Raw genomic sequence first — 12200 nt, 5'->3', positions numbered from 1 at the left:
GGCGTTTCTGGATGTTGTTGATAAATGGCTTTTGCTTTGCATAGTAGAGCTTCAACTTGCACTTACAGATGTAGCAACGAACTGTATTTAGTGACAGTGGTTTTCTGAAGTGTTCCTGAGCTGATGTGGTGATATCCTTTAGAGATTGATGTCCTTTTTTGATACAGTGCCGTCTGAGGGATCAAAGGTCACGGTCATTCAATGTTGGTTTCCGGCCATGCCGCTTACGTGGAGTTATTTTTCCAGATTCTCTGAACCTTTTGATAATATTATGCACCGTAGACGTTGAAATCCCAAAATTTCTTGCAATTGCACTTTGAAAAACGTTGTTCTTAAACTGTTTGACTATTTGCTCACGCAGTAGTGGACAAGAGGGTGTACTTCGCCCCATCCTTTCTTCTGAAAGACTGAGCATTTTTTGAGAAGCTTTTTTTATACCCAATCATGGCACCCACCTTTTCCCAATTAGCCGCACACCTGTGGGATGTTCCAAATAAGTGTTTGATGAGCATTCCTCAACTTAATCGGTATTTATTGCCACCTTCTCATCTTCTTTGTCATGTGTTGCTGGCATCAAATTCTAAAGTTAACGACTATTTGCAACAGCAAAAAAGTGTATTGGTTTGAACATCTAATATGTTGTCATTGTAGCATATTCAAGTGAATACTGGTTGAAAATGATTTTCAAATCATTGTATTCCGTTTATATTTACATCTAACACAATTTCCCAACTCATATGTATATATATATATATACTGTATATATGTGTGTATATATCAGTGGTTCTTAACCTTGTTGGAAGTACCGAACCCCATATGTGCATTCACCGAACCCTTCTTGTGTGAAATATTTATTTATTTATTTATTTTTTTAATTAAAGAAAAATTATGAATTTATTTTTTTTTCTTACTGGTGCACAAAATGAACCTTGCATGAACATCACCTTGTTCAAAGAACAAAACCAACACAGTGCATGAACTCTCATCAAATCACACACCTGCAAATCAGATGGAAAAAATTAGTGGGAACATTGTTTGGGGGTATCCTTGTACGCCGACAGGGAGAAGTTTTTATTTACAAGATGAGTCGGGTGTGTCACAGTTTTTTTCATATTTTGGCCAAGGGTGTAACTTATACTCAGGAGCGACTTATGTGTGAAATTCTTAACACATTACCGTAAAATATCAAAAAATATTAATTAGCTCATTCACCTAAGAGACTAGACGTATAAGATTTCATGGGATTTAGCAATTAGGAGTGACAGATTGTTGGGTAAACGTATAGCATGTTCTACATGTTATAGTTATTTGAATGACTCTTACAATGATATGTTACGTTAACATAGCAGGCACCTTCTCAGTTGGTTATTTATGCCTCATATAACGTACACTTATTCAGCCTGCTGTTCGCTATTCTTTATTTATTTTAAATTGCCTTTCAAATGTTTATTCTTGGTGTTGTGTTTTATCAAATAAATGTTCCCAAAAAATGCAACTTATACTCCAGTTCGACATATATATGTTTTTTTCCTTCTTTATTATGCATTTTCGGCAGGTGCGACTTTTACTCTGGAGCGACTTATACTCCGCAAAATATGATATATGATATATATATATATATTAAACATATATATATATATATATATATATATATATTAAACATATATATATATATATATATATATATATATATATATGCTGGAGCCTATCTCAGCCGCATTCGGGCGGAAGGCAGAGTACACCCTGGACAAGTCGCCACTTCATCGCAGGGCCAACACAGATAGATAGACAACATTCACACACTAGGTAGTAGTAGTAGTAGTAGTATTGTGAGGCACATGCACTAACCCCTGTCCACGGTGCTGTCCACTAAGTCAATGTATTATCATTTATTAGTAAGATTTTCACATTACTTATTAATTTTTAATTGGGGCTTTTTTCCTACATTTATACGATTTATATAACAGGTATATAAATAAATGTAGGTCACTGAAATATTACACCACAGTTTGAACAGTAACACTGTGTTTGAATACATTAGAACACAGTACCATAATCAAATGATGGGTAGATAGAGCCCGGGTACGTACCACAGTTTGCTGTCTTTTCCTACGGTTGATCATCGTCTCACCTTTGCCGTCCACTCGGTCCAATGCTGTGTTGTCAGCAGCTCGTCTGGCTGTGAATTGTTATCGCTCGGCCCGACTCTCCCACACAGCCGGTGCGTCTGCGAGGATCAATGCTCTTCTGGGGTCGCTTTAGCTTGTCATGAGCACAATGCTTTGATGGGCTCTCATGGAGCTGTCAGCATGTCTTGAAAGGGAGCACCCATAGATCTCCTTGCGTGGGCGTGCATGCTCTCGTGCATGAAAAATAGCATGTGTGTCATGTGGTTATTGACCATACTGGGAATGTTAGCAACCCGATGCACGCCGCTTTTAAAAAAAAAACAGCATGCAAGCTGACCCTAAAGTTATTAATCAGAGAATAAACCGACATAAGTGATAATTCAGCCATTTTCTTTTAAAAGGTGGATTTTGTTTTTTTATTCTTACACTGATCCCATTTTTTTTTATAAAAAAAAATGTACAAGTAAAAAAGTAAAATTAAATAAGTAATTATAGTAATACTAAAAATAATCCGGCCCTGCGATGAGGTGGAGACTTGTCTGGGGTGAACACAAATCGGTTCCAACATTAGCACGACTGTCATCATGGCAATGTGAAAGGTATGGAGACAGCCAAATCACATGATAAAACAATTCCTCATTGGTGTAGCCCAGTGTTTATCAAACAGTGTGCTGTGAAATTCAGTCTGGTGTGCCGTGGGAGATTATTTAATTTCACCTAATTGGGTTAAAAATATCTTTTGCATAAAAGTAATTATAATCCGTAAATAATGTGCCGTGGTTGAGTATCTGTGCTGTCTCGAGCTTGGCTGCGTAACCATGTAATACTTCATCCATATCAGTAGGTGGCAGCAGGTAACTAATTGCTTGTTAGATGTCAGGAACACGTTGTGTCATGGCCACAATATGCAGACGACAGCAGGAGGCAGTGTGCAGGTAATAAAATATTTTATGCTTAAACCAAAAATAAACAAAAGGCGAGCGCTGCTAAAAAAAAAGGCATTGAAGTTTAGGGATGGCTATGCAAAATGAAACTAGAACTGAATTGGCTGCAAAATAAACAAAAACAAAATGCTGGACGACAGCAAAGACTTACAGCGTGTGGAGCAGACGGCGTCCACAAAATATATCCGTATATGACATGACAATCAACAATGTCCCCGCAAAGAAGGAAAGCGTCCACACAACTTAAACATTCTTGATTCCAAAAACCAAGCAGGTGTGGAGAAGAGCGCTCAAGGAAGACATGAAACTGCTACAAGAAGATATCAACAAAAGAGGAAAAAACACCAAAAAAGGAGTGCAAGACAAGGACTAAAACACTACACACAGGAAAACACCCAAAAACTCAAAATAAGTCACATCGTGATGTGACAGGTGGTGACAGTACACCTACTTTGAGACAAGAGCTTTAGTGATGCTTGCTTGGTTATGGTTTGAATTCATATCCAACACTTGCGAGAACGACTTTTTATTGTCAACATCACCTACTGAGTTTCATTTTTTAATGATTTCTGCTTGTGGTGTGCCTCAGGATTTTTTCAATGAAAGAAATGTGCTTTGGCTCAAAAAAGGTTGAAGAACATTGGAGTAGCCTGTAGGCATACCTTGGTAAAATGTCCCCTTTTAATTTTGGGCATACATTAGGCTGCTAAACACTCTCTACTTATTGTCACCAGTATAACTATTGCTAGCGTTGGTTGTAGTTGGTTTTAGTCTGTGTTTCCTGATAGTACTGACAATAACCACATGATTGCCATTTGTTGTGATATTGTACGCAGGCATGACATTCTTCTTCCGGAAAATAGCCTAATTCTGTGTAAAATGTGTTGATTAGACATTTGCTATTGACAAAACACTTGTCTATTCAGCTATTATGGTCCCAGCACCTCAACCCCTAGTAAGAGGCAGTGGAAGTTTGAAGTTCCTTGGAGTAGCCCAGTTCATCCAGCTGGATTCGGCTGCTTATCTGGAAACCTCAGTCAGGGAAAGGGGGAGGGGACTACAGAATTTTGACCGTGATTGCAGTACCATTTCTGGCCACATTATTACATATGGTACCTTTGAGTGTATATTTGCTTTACCAGTTTAACAAATACACATTGGAAATGGGACTCAGAAGTGTAATAAAACAAGACTGGAAAGTATACAGTCCATTCCAGACTCTCCTCAAGCACTTCTATCCAGCATGCAGAGCCTACATGATCACAACACTTGATCAAGCCTTTTCTTTCACTACAGAATGAGTCAGAATGTATTATTCGTGCTTCGGAAAGTATACCGTGTACTGTATTTGTTGGTACCGGTTCCTAATCACAAATAAGGAAGCAACACCATACAAAAATTTGTAACAGAACCACCACCACCGTGCCCCTACAAAAGGAAAAACACTGTGACCTGTCTGAATGACTATCGCCCCGTTGCACTCATCCCAATAGTGATGAAGTGCTACGAGAGGATAGTCATGTCACACATCAAGAAGACCATTCCAGACACACTGGACCCTCTGCAGTTTGCCTACCGGAAGAATCGGTCCACTGAGGATGCAGTCAACACCGTCATCCACACCACCCTCACCCACTTGGAGAGCAAGGACACCTATGCCGAGCTATTATTCGTTGACTACAGCTCTGCCTTTACAAACAACACAGTCATCCAACAAAAACTCACTGCTAAACTCCTCATTGTTGGTCTGACACCAGCTCTCTGTGACTGGGTGCTGAACTTTCTCACAAACCGGCCCCAGTCAGTCAGTGTCGGCAACTAGACATCAGGCACAAAGGTTCTAGAGCATAGGGACCCCCCGAGGCTGCGTACTGAGCCCCCTGTTGTACACCATCTTCCCACACGACTGTGTGGCTTCCCAGAGCAACACCAGTATCATCAAGTTTGCAGTTGATACTAAGGTAATCGGACTGATCACCCGGGGTTAGCTGAGGGAGTGTACAGAAGGGAGGTAGCGGAACTGGTGGCCTGGTCTCAGGATAATTATCTTTCCTTGAACACTGAAAAGACCAACGAGATAAATATTGACCCATGAAGAAGGAATGCACAATACACACCTTTGTACATAGGGGAGACAAAGGTGGTCAGTGTGAAAACCTTTAAATTCCTTGGGACCCACATCCGTGAGGACCTCACCTGGGCTCACAACACCAACAAACAATAAAGAAAACCCAGCAGCGACTGCAATTCCTAAGAAGGCTGAGAAAATTTGGCATGTCACCCAAAATTCTCAGCAGCTTCTTTAGGAGTACGGTTGAGAGTGTCCTTACCAGCTCAATCACGGTCTGGTATGGAAACTGTGCTGCTAAGGACAGGAAGGCACTACAGCGAGTGATTAAAACTGCTCAGTACATATCAGGAGCAGCCTTCCCCTCACTACAGGACATGTACTCTACCAGGGCCACCAGGAGAGCACACAACATCATAAAAGACAGTACACACCCCCAGCACAGTCTCTTCAGCCTCCTACCATCAGGCAGACAATACAGGAGCCTGAAAGCCAGGACTACGAGACTGACAAACAGTTTTTACCCACAGGCCATCAGGCTTGTGAATTCTAACTAGCTCCCCCAGCTACCCCCCATCCCCTATTTTTACTTTTACTTTTATCTTTTGAACAAAAGACAGGTACCTTGACCACCCCCGAACTGTGAACCATCACTGTAGACACTTTTCACCTTTGATCACCAAAGACACTTTAACTGCTGCTGTGACCCAAGGTCACCTCCATATTTCACTGTTGACTGTGAATAAGAATGTGCAATATATGTTATGTTACTTACTGTGCCTTGTATATAATATGTTTTATTTTTTATTTTAAAGTAAGATTTTCATTGTACGGCAAACTGTCTGTTTAACTGTGCATGGGACAACAATTTTGAATCTTGAATATTTACTCCTCGTCCCCAAAGTAACGAACGCTAACAAAAGTTAATGTCAGTTTGAAATGAACGCCACTTAAAAGTCACAGCCGCCACTACATTGCACTTCATCAACTTGATTGTCCTCTAATCTACAGTAATCCGATCAATTCTCTCAAAAAAGTGAACATTTTCAATAATCACTGGGTCTTTATAAATGTAAATAGAAACTTTGACAGACCTGTGTGGTCTTTCCAAGAAGATGACACAACAACCGCGTTGTACCAAGCAATGCAAACATATGTTTTGATTATAGACTTCCCTGCTGTGGGATATTACATGATGTTGCTGGTGTACTACCTCTTGATCTGAAAAATGCTATCAAAAGAATTCATTTTTTTTATTTATCTACACTGTACATATATTACCGATAATAGTACAGATGGATACCGGTATTGAGAGGAGATATGGATATTGGTATTGATACGATCCTAACGCTATACATTTCTGTTCAGGTTAATATCGTATCAAATTGAAATATATCAGTGAGAAGGAAGACCGGCAGGAGATTTTTTCGAAGGAAGTAGTAGTGAAACTATTCCCTTCGTGGTTATTTATTGCTACCACTAACATTAGCATTATCATTTTGATTTGAGCACCGAAAGTCACTTACTAGTTGAGGAGGAACAGATTCCTCGTCTTTGAGCTCATGCCAGGGAGTAAAAGTTGATATTGATCTAAGTAGGCTCTATTTTTTTTTTTTGTTTCCTCAAACAAAAGTACTTTTTTTCTTTAATTGTTTTATTGATAGAATCCTAACGACATATATCTCTATTTGGGTTGATATCGAATCGTATTGGTGTCAGCCCACAGTCAAGGCTGCAATATTGGTATGCTATCGCTGAAAATGTATCAGAACACACCTGATAACCACAATAAGTAATACAACTTCCAACCACTATAGATACACACAATACAGAGTCTATATCAACACTACAGCTTGTTTTGCCCTTAAGAGATGTTTTTATGTCAATGTGAACAGCACAATTCCGATTTTATTTTTTTCAAATCCGACCAGGGCCTCTTACATACAAGACAAAAGAATCAGATAAGTATCTGATGCAACTGCAGTCTGAAAGGCCTACTGAAATGCGAGTTTCTTATTCAAACGGGGATAGCAGGTCCATTCTATGTGTCATACTTGATCATTTCGCGATATTGCCATATGTGTGCTGAAAGGATTTAGTACAGAACATCGACGATAAAGTTTGCAACTTTTGGTGCAGATAAAAAAAAGCCTTGCCTGTACCGGAAGTAGCAGACGATGTGCGCGTGACGTCACGGTTGTGGAGCTCCTTACATCTGAACATTGTTTACAATCATGGCCACCGGCAGCGAGAGCGATTCGGGCCGAGAAAGCGACGATTTCCCCATTAATTTGAGCGAGAATGAAAGATTCGTGGATGAGGAAAGTGAAAGTGAAGGACTAGAAAAAAAAAAAAGACTAGAGGACAGTGGGAGCGATTCAGATAGGAAAAATGCTGTGAGAGGCGCCGTGGCACCCGTGGGGGTGGCAGGACCACTTGCCCAGGCCCAACCGCAACAAGGGAAAGAGCCATACCGCTTTGAACCCGACGCTGACGGTCAGGAGGACGCTGCTGATATTGAATCTGGAGTTGTACACGACATAGATCGCCTTCAGAATACAGAATGGTAAAAATTATCGCTGCTTAATACACTGTACTTTGTGTGTGTGGTCCAATCCAACCGTGTTCGCATGACATCTCTGTTCCAAAGTAAAGCTTGAATGTCATCTTTCGGGAATGTAAACAATGAAACACCGGCTGTGTTTGTGTTGCTAAAGCCGGCCGAGATACACCGTTTCCCACCTACAGCTTTCTTCTTTGATGTCTCCATCGTTCATTGAACAAATTGCAAAAGATTCAGCAACACAGATGTCCAGAATACTGTGGAATTTTGCGATGAAAACAGAGGACTTAAAGCTGGGCATGATGCTAGCACAAAATGTCCTCTACAATTCGTGACGTCACGCGCAGGCTGCATCATACCGAGACGTTTTCAGCAGGATTTTTCGGCGCGAAATATAAATTTGCACTTTAGTAAACTAAAAAGGCCGTATTGGCATGTGTTGCAATGTTAAGATTTCATCATTGATATATAAACTATCGGACTGTGTGGTCGGTAGTAGTGGGTTTCAGTAGGCCTTGAAAGATTGTGTCGCATTCATCCGACCTGTGTCTGCAAGAAAGTCATAAACGTCATAAACATTTGCAATAAAAATACATTTTTGACAAATGAGCAGAAATCAAGTAAGCAGACATTGTTTAATTAAAACAAGTTGGCTGAATTGGGCCCCTAAGCAGGATTCAATTTAGCAATCCCCAGTCGAACATTTTTGTCATAATCTGTTGCCCGGTTCACGTTATGTTTACTTTTTAATGTCCTAAGTTTATTGTCTATTTCTGTTTCCAGAACCTTCTTTAGTTGTGTCCGTTGACTTGGGCGCTGATTCCCCGCACCTGCCTCTGATTAGTGGTCGGGACGTTCACCTGCTCCTGATCACTAATCACAAAGATATTTACCCCAGCCTCACACTTCACCCAGCCTGGCAGTCATGTTAACTTCTGAAGACCATGCTTAATTTTAGTTTCACGTTGTTAGCCATACGTGACTATTTGGAGAGGAAATCATCATTTTAGCTGAACGCCGCTTCCTGCCGTCCTTTCCGCATTTTTCACAATTTTGAAATGATTTTTTTATGCAGTTCTTGTAGACTCAAACTTGAATGTAATTGTATGTATTTTTTTGAACTTGAACAAAATCACAGGGGAAAAAATGTGTTCAATATTTTTGTTTTCGTACAAAATATATACTTGAACATAATTAAATCAGAAACAAGCAAACCTTGCCGACAACTCGGACTGGGACTCAAACCCAATACAGTTGTTAACTAGAACACAGGGGAGTGCGGTACACTGGTACAAGTATAGTATCGCGGGACTAATGAATCAAGAAGGGTACTATACTCTGTTTGAAAAGTACCAGTTCCCAATTATTACTATTACTATTATTATTATTATTATTATTTTTTTTTTTTTTTTACAGGCGTGATGATGCGCCGTCACGTCATAACATTGCTGGTTTTTACGAGCAGAGGAGCATGTTCAGCAGCGCACACACACAGAGTACTTACAAGCATACACAGTGTGTAGACAGAAAAGGGAGAATGGACGCATTTTGGTGTAAAAAGTAAAGATAAAGGTGAAGTTATAACACTGAAACACCCTCAGGAAGCGATGCTTTAAAACATGGCTAGCTAGCTAGCAGCTAACATCCATCCACAGTCGGAAGTGTTTTAACTACTTCTAAATAACTAATTCTCGCCTCCCTGGCGACAAATAAAGTACGTTTCTTACAAGTAACATCACTGGAGGACAAAGAATAGGTAAACAGGCTTCACTACACACCGCTAACAAAAGCAAGCGCACCTGCATGTAAACAAATGCCATTGCTGGATCTACATCTGACATCCACCGTAATGATACCAAGTACAAGAGCGTATCTAGTCGATACTACTATGATTACATCGATATTTTTTATCATTTTTATCATTTTTTATCATTATTTATCATTATCAGTCAAGGCGTTGAGGGGTTCCGGTTTGGTGGCCACGGGATTAGGTCTCTGCTTTTTGCAGATGATGTAGTCCTGATGGCTTCATCTGGCCAGGATCTTCAGCTCTCACTGGATCGGTTCGCAGCCGAGTGTGAAGCGACCGGAATGAGAATCAGCACCTCCAAGTCCGAGTCCATGGTTCTCGCCCGGAAAAGGGTGGAGTGCCATCTCCGGGTTGGGGAGGAGACCCTGCCCCAAGTGGAGGAGTTCAAGTACCTAGGAGTCTTGTTCACGAGTGGGAGAAGAGTGGATCGTGAGATCGACAGGCGGATCGGTGCGGCGTCTTCAGTAATGCGGACGTTGTATCGATCCGTTGTGGTGAAGAAGGAGCTGAGCCGGAAGGCAATGCTCTCAATTTACCGGTCGATCTACGTTCCCATCCTCACCTATGGTCATGAGCTTTGGGTCATGACCGAAAGGATAAGATCACGCGTACAAGCGGCGGAAATGAGTTTCCTCCGCCGGGTGGCGGGGCTCTCCCTTAGAGATAGGGTGAGAAGCTCTGCCATCCGGGAGGAGCTCAATGTAAAGCCGCTGCTCCTCCACATCGAGAGGAGCCAGATGAGGTGGTTCGGGCATCTGGTCAGGATGCCACCCGAACGCCTCCCTAGGGATGTGTTTAGGGCACGTCCAGCTGGTAGGAGGCCACGGGGAAGACCCAGGACACGTTGGAAAGACTATGTCTCCCGGCTGGCCTGGGAACGCCTCGGGATCCCCCGGGAAGAGCTAGACGAAGTGGCTGGAGATAGGGAAGTCTGGGCTTCCCTGCTTAGGCTGCTGCCCCCGCGACCCGACCTCGGATAAGCGGAAGATGATGGATGGATGGATGGATGGATGGATTTTTTATCATCACAAAATCTTTTTTCCATTTTGAAAAATTCATATTACGTTAATAAAGTCAAGAAATATGTTCCTGGACACATGAAGACTTTGAATATGACCAATGTATGATCCTGTAACAACTTGGTATCGGGTCGATACCTAAATGTTTGGTATCGTCCAAAACTAATGTAAAATATCAAAGAAGGGACGAATAAGTGATTATTACATTTTAACAGAAGTGTAGATAGAACGTGGAAACAGAAAATAAGCAGATATATCAACAGTAGATTATTAATCCATTTTTTACAGTTTGTCCCTCATAATGTTGACAAAATAATAGGTAGATAAATGACACAATATGTTACTGCATACTTCGGCAGACTAATTAGGAGTCTGTGTTTGTTTACTTACTACTAAAAGACAAGTTGTCTAATATGTTCACTATTTTATTTAATGACTACGTTACAATAATAAACATTTGTTTCATGTACACTATGATTTTTTGTTCAAATAAAGACAATAATGCCCTTTTTTGTGGTCCCTTTTTCAAACCCTGTTTCCATATGAGTTGGGAAATTGTGTTAGATGTAAATATAAACTGAATAGAATGATTTGCAAATCCTTTTCAACCCATATTCAATTGAATGCACTACAAAGACAAGATATTTGATGTTCAAATTGTTGCGTTGGACCAGTTCTTCCGCCGGTCACCCCCCCACCCCACCCCCTTCAGATCTTCTACAAAAGATCTCTTAACACAATAACAATACTTCTAAAGCACCTACCTCGCATTAAAGTTTTAGCAAGCTCGCACAAAAAAAAATTAATAGTTACAATTGAGAGTTAGATAGAGGGAGTCCACGTCAAAGTCGTCATGGTCAGAAAGGGAACCTAGCAATTCTCGAAAGTTACCACTTTGCTTGACCCCCTGTCAGAGACATAGCAATGGATGGCCTGAGGGAGGTCGGGACAATTTGTTCCTCAACGGCGTCATGAGTCACGTTGGTCAGTCTCAACAGATTATAAAAAACATAGTTAATGCATTCTACATTTTTAGTAGCAGTCACAGGTAAAATAGCACCAATGATAGGAAGGTCCTCGAAACCTGCACAGGATTCACACCACAATTTATGTTGTCCTGGGACCCCTCTTGGTTGCCCTATTGCATCAAAGAAAACACTACCAGGGTTTCTTATCAAATCAAAGGAGCCTGTTTTACTCCTCCTATATAGAACATAGCGGCGTCGGCGGGAAGTTAAAGAGGCCGCTGAAACAGGAGTTCCAAGGGGGGTTGATTTGGTACCCACTAAGGTGTCATAGTCTAACCATAGCACAAAGTTGTGGATTCTTTTCTCCACCTACTGGAACTCAAAAGGAAGGTCACCCACCTTAATATACTTTAGCTGAGTTTTGACCTTTTGATTATTTTGACATTTTTTGCTTCAGTGATTTGAAAATTAAGGAGTTGTTTCCTTGTTACTCTGTCACAGCCTTGTCGTTGTCCTCTTGCTTAGTCCAATTCTGCATATCACGTTTTAAATCACAGCATTAATTGTCCCATTAAATGTTCATTAATACCCCTATTTCAACGATCATACGCACTACTGTATGTATATTTAAGTAACTTTTTAAATCAACTAAAGATTATCTATGAATCTTTTGAACTGCACAAGTTTTGGATTATCTAT

Source organism: Nerophis ophidion, linkage group LG07 (assembly GCF_033978795.1).
Source record: "Nerophis ophidion isolate RoL-2023_Sa linkage group LG07, RoL_Noph_v1.0, whole genome shotgun sequence".
NCBI lineage: Eukaryota > Metazoa > Chordata > Actinopteri > Syngnathiformes > Syngnathidae > Nerophis > Nerophis ophidion.
The sequence above is the reverse complement of the archived record's forward strand: the minus strand, read 5'-3'. Positions refer to the sequence as shown.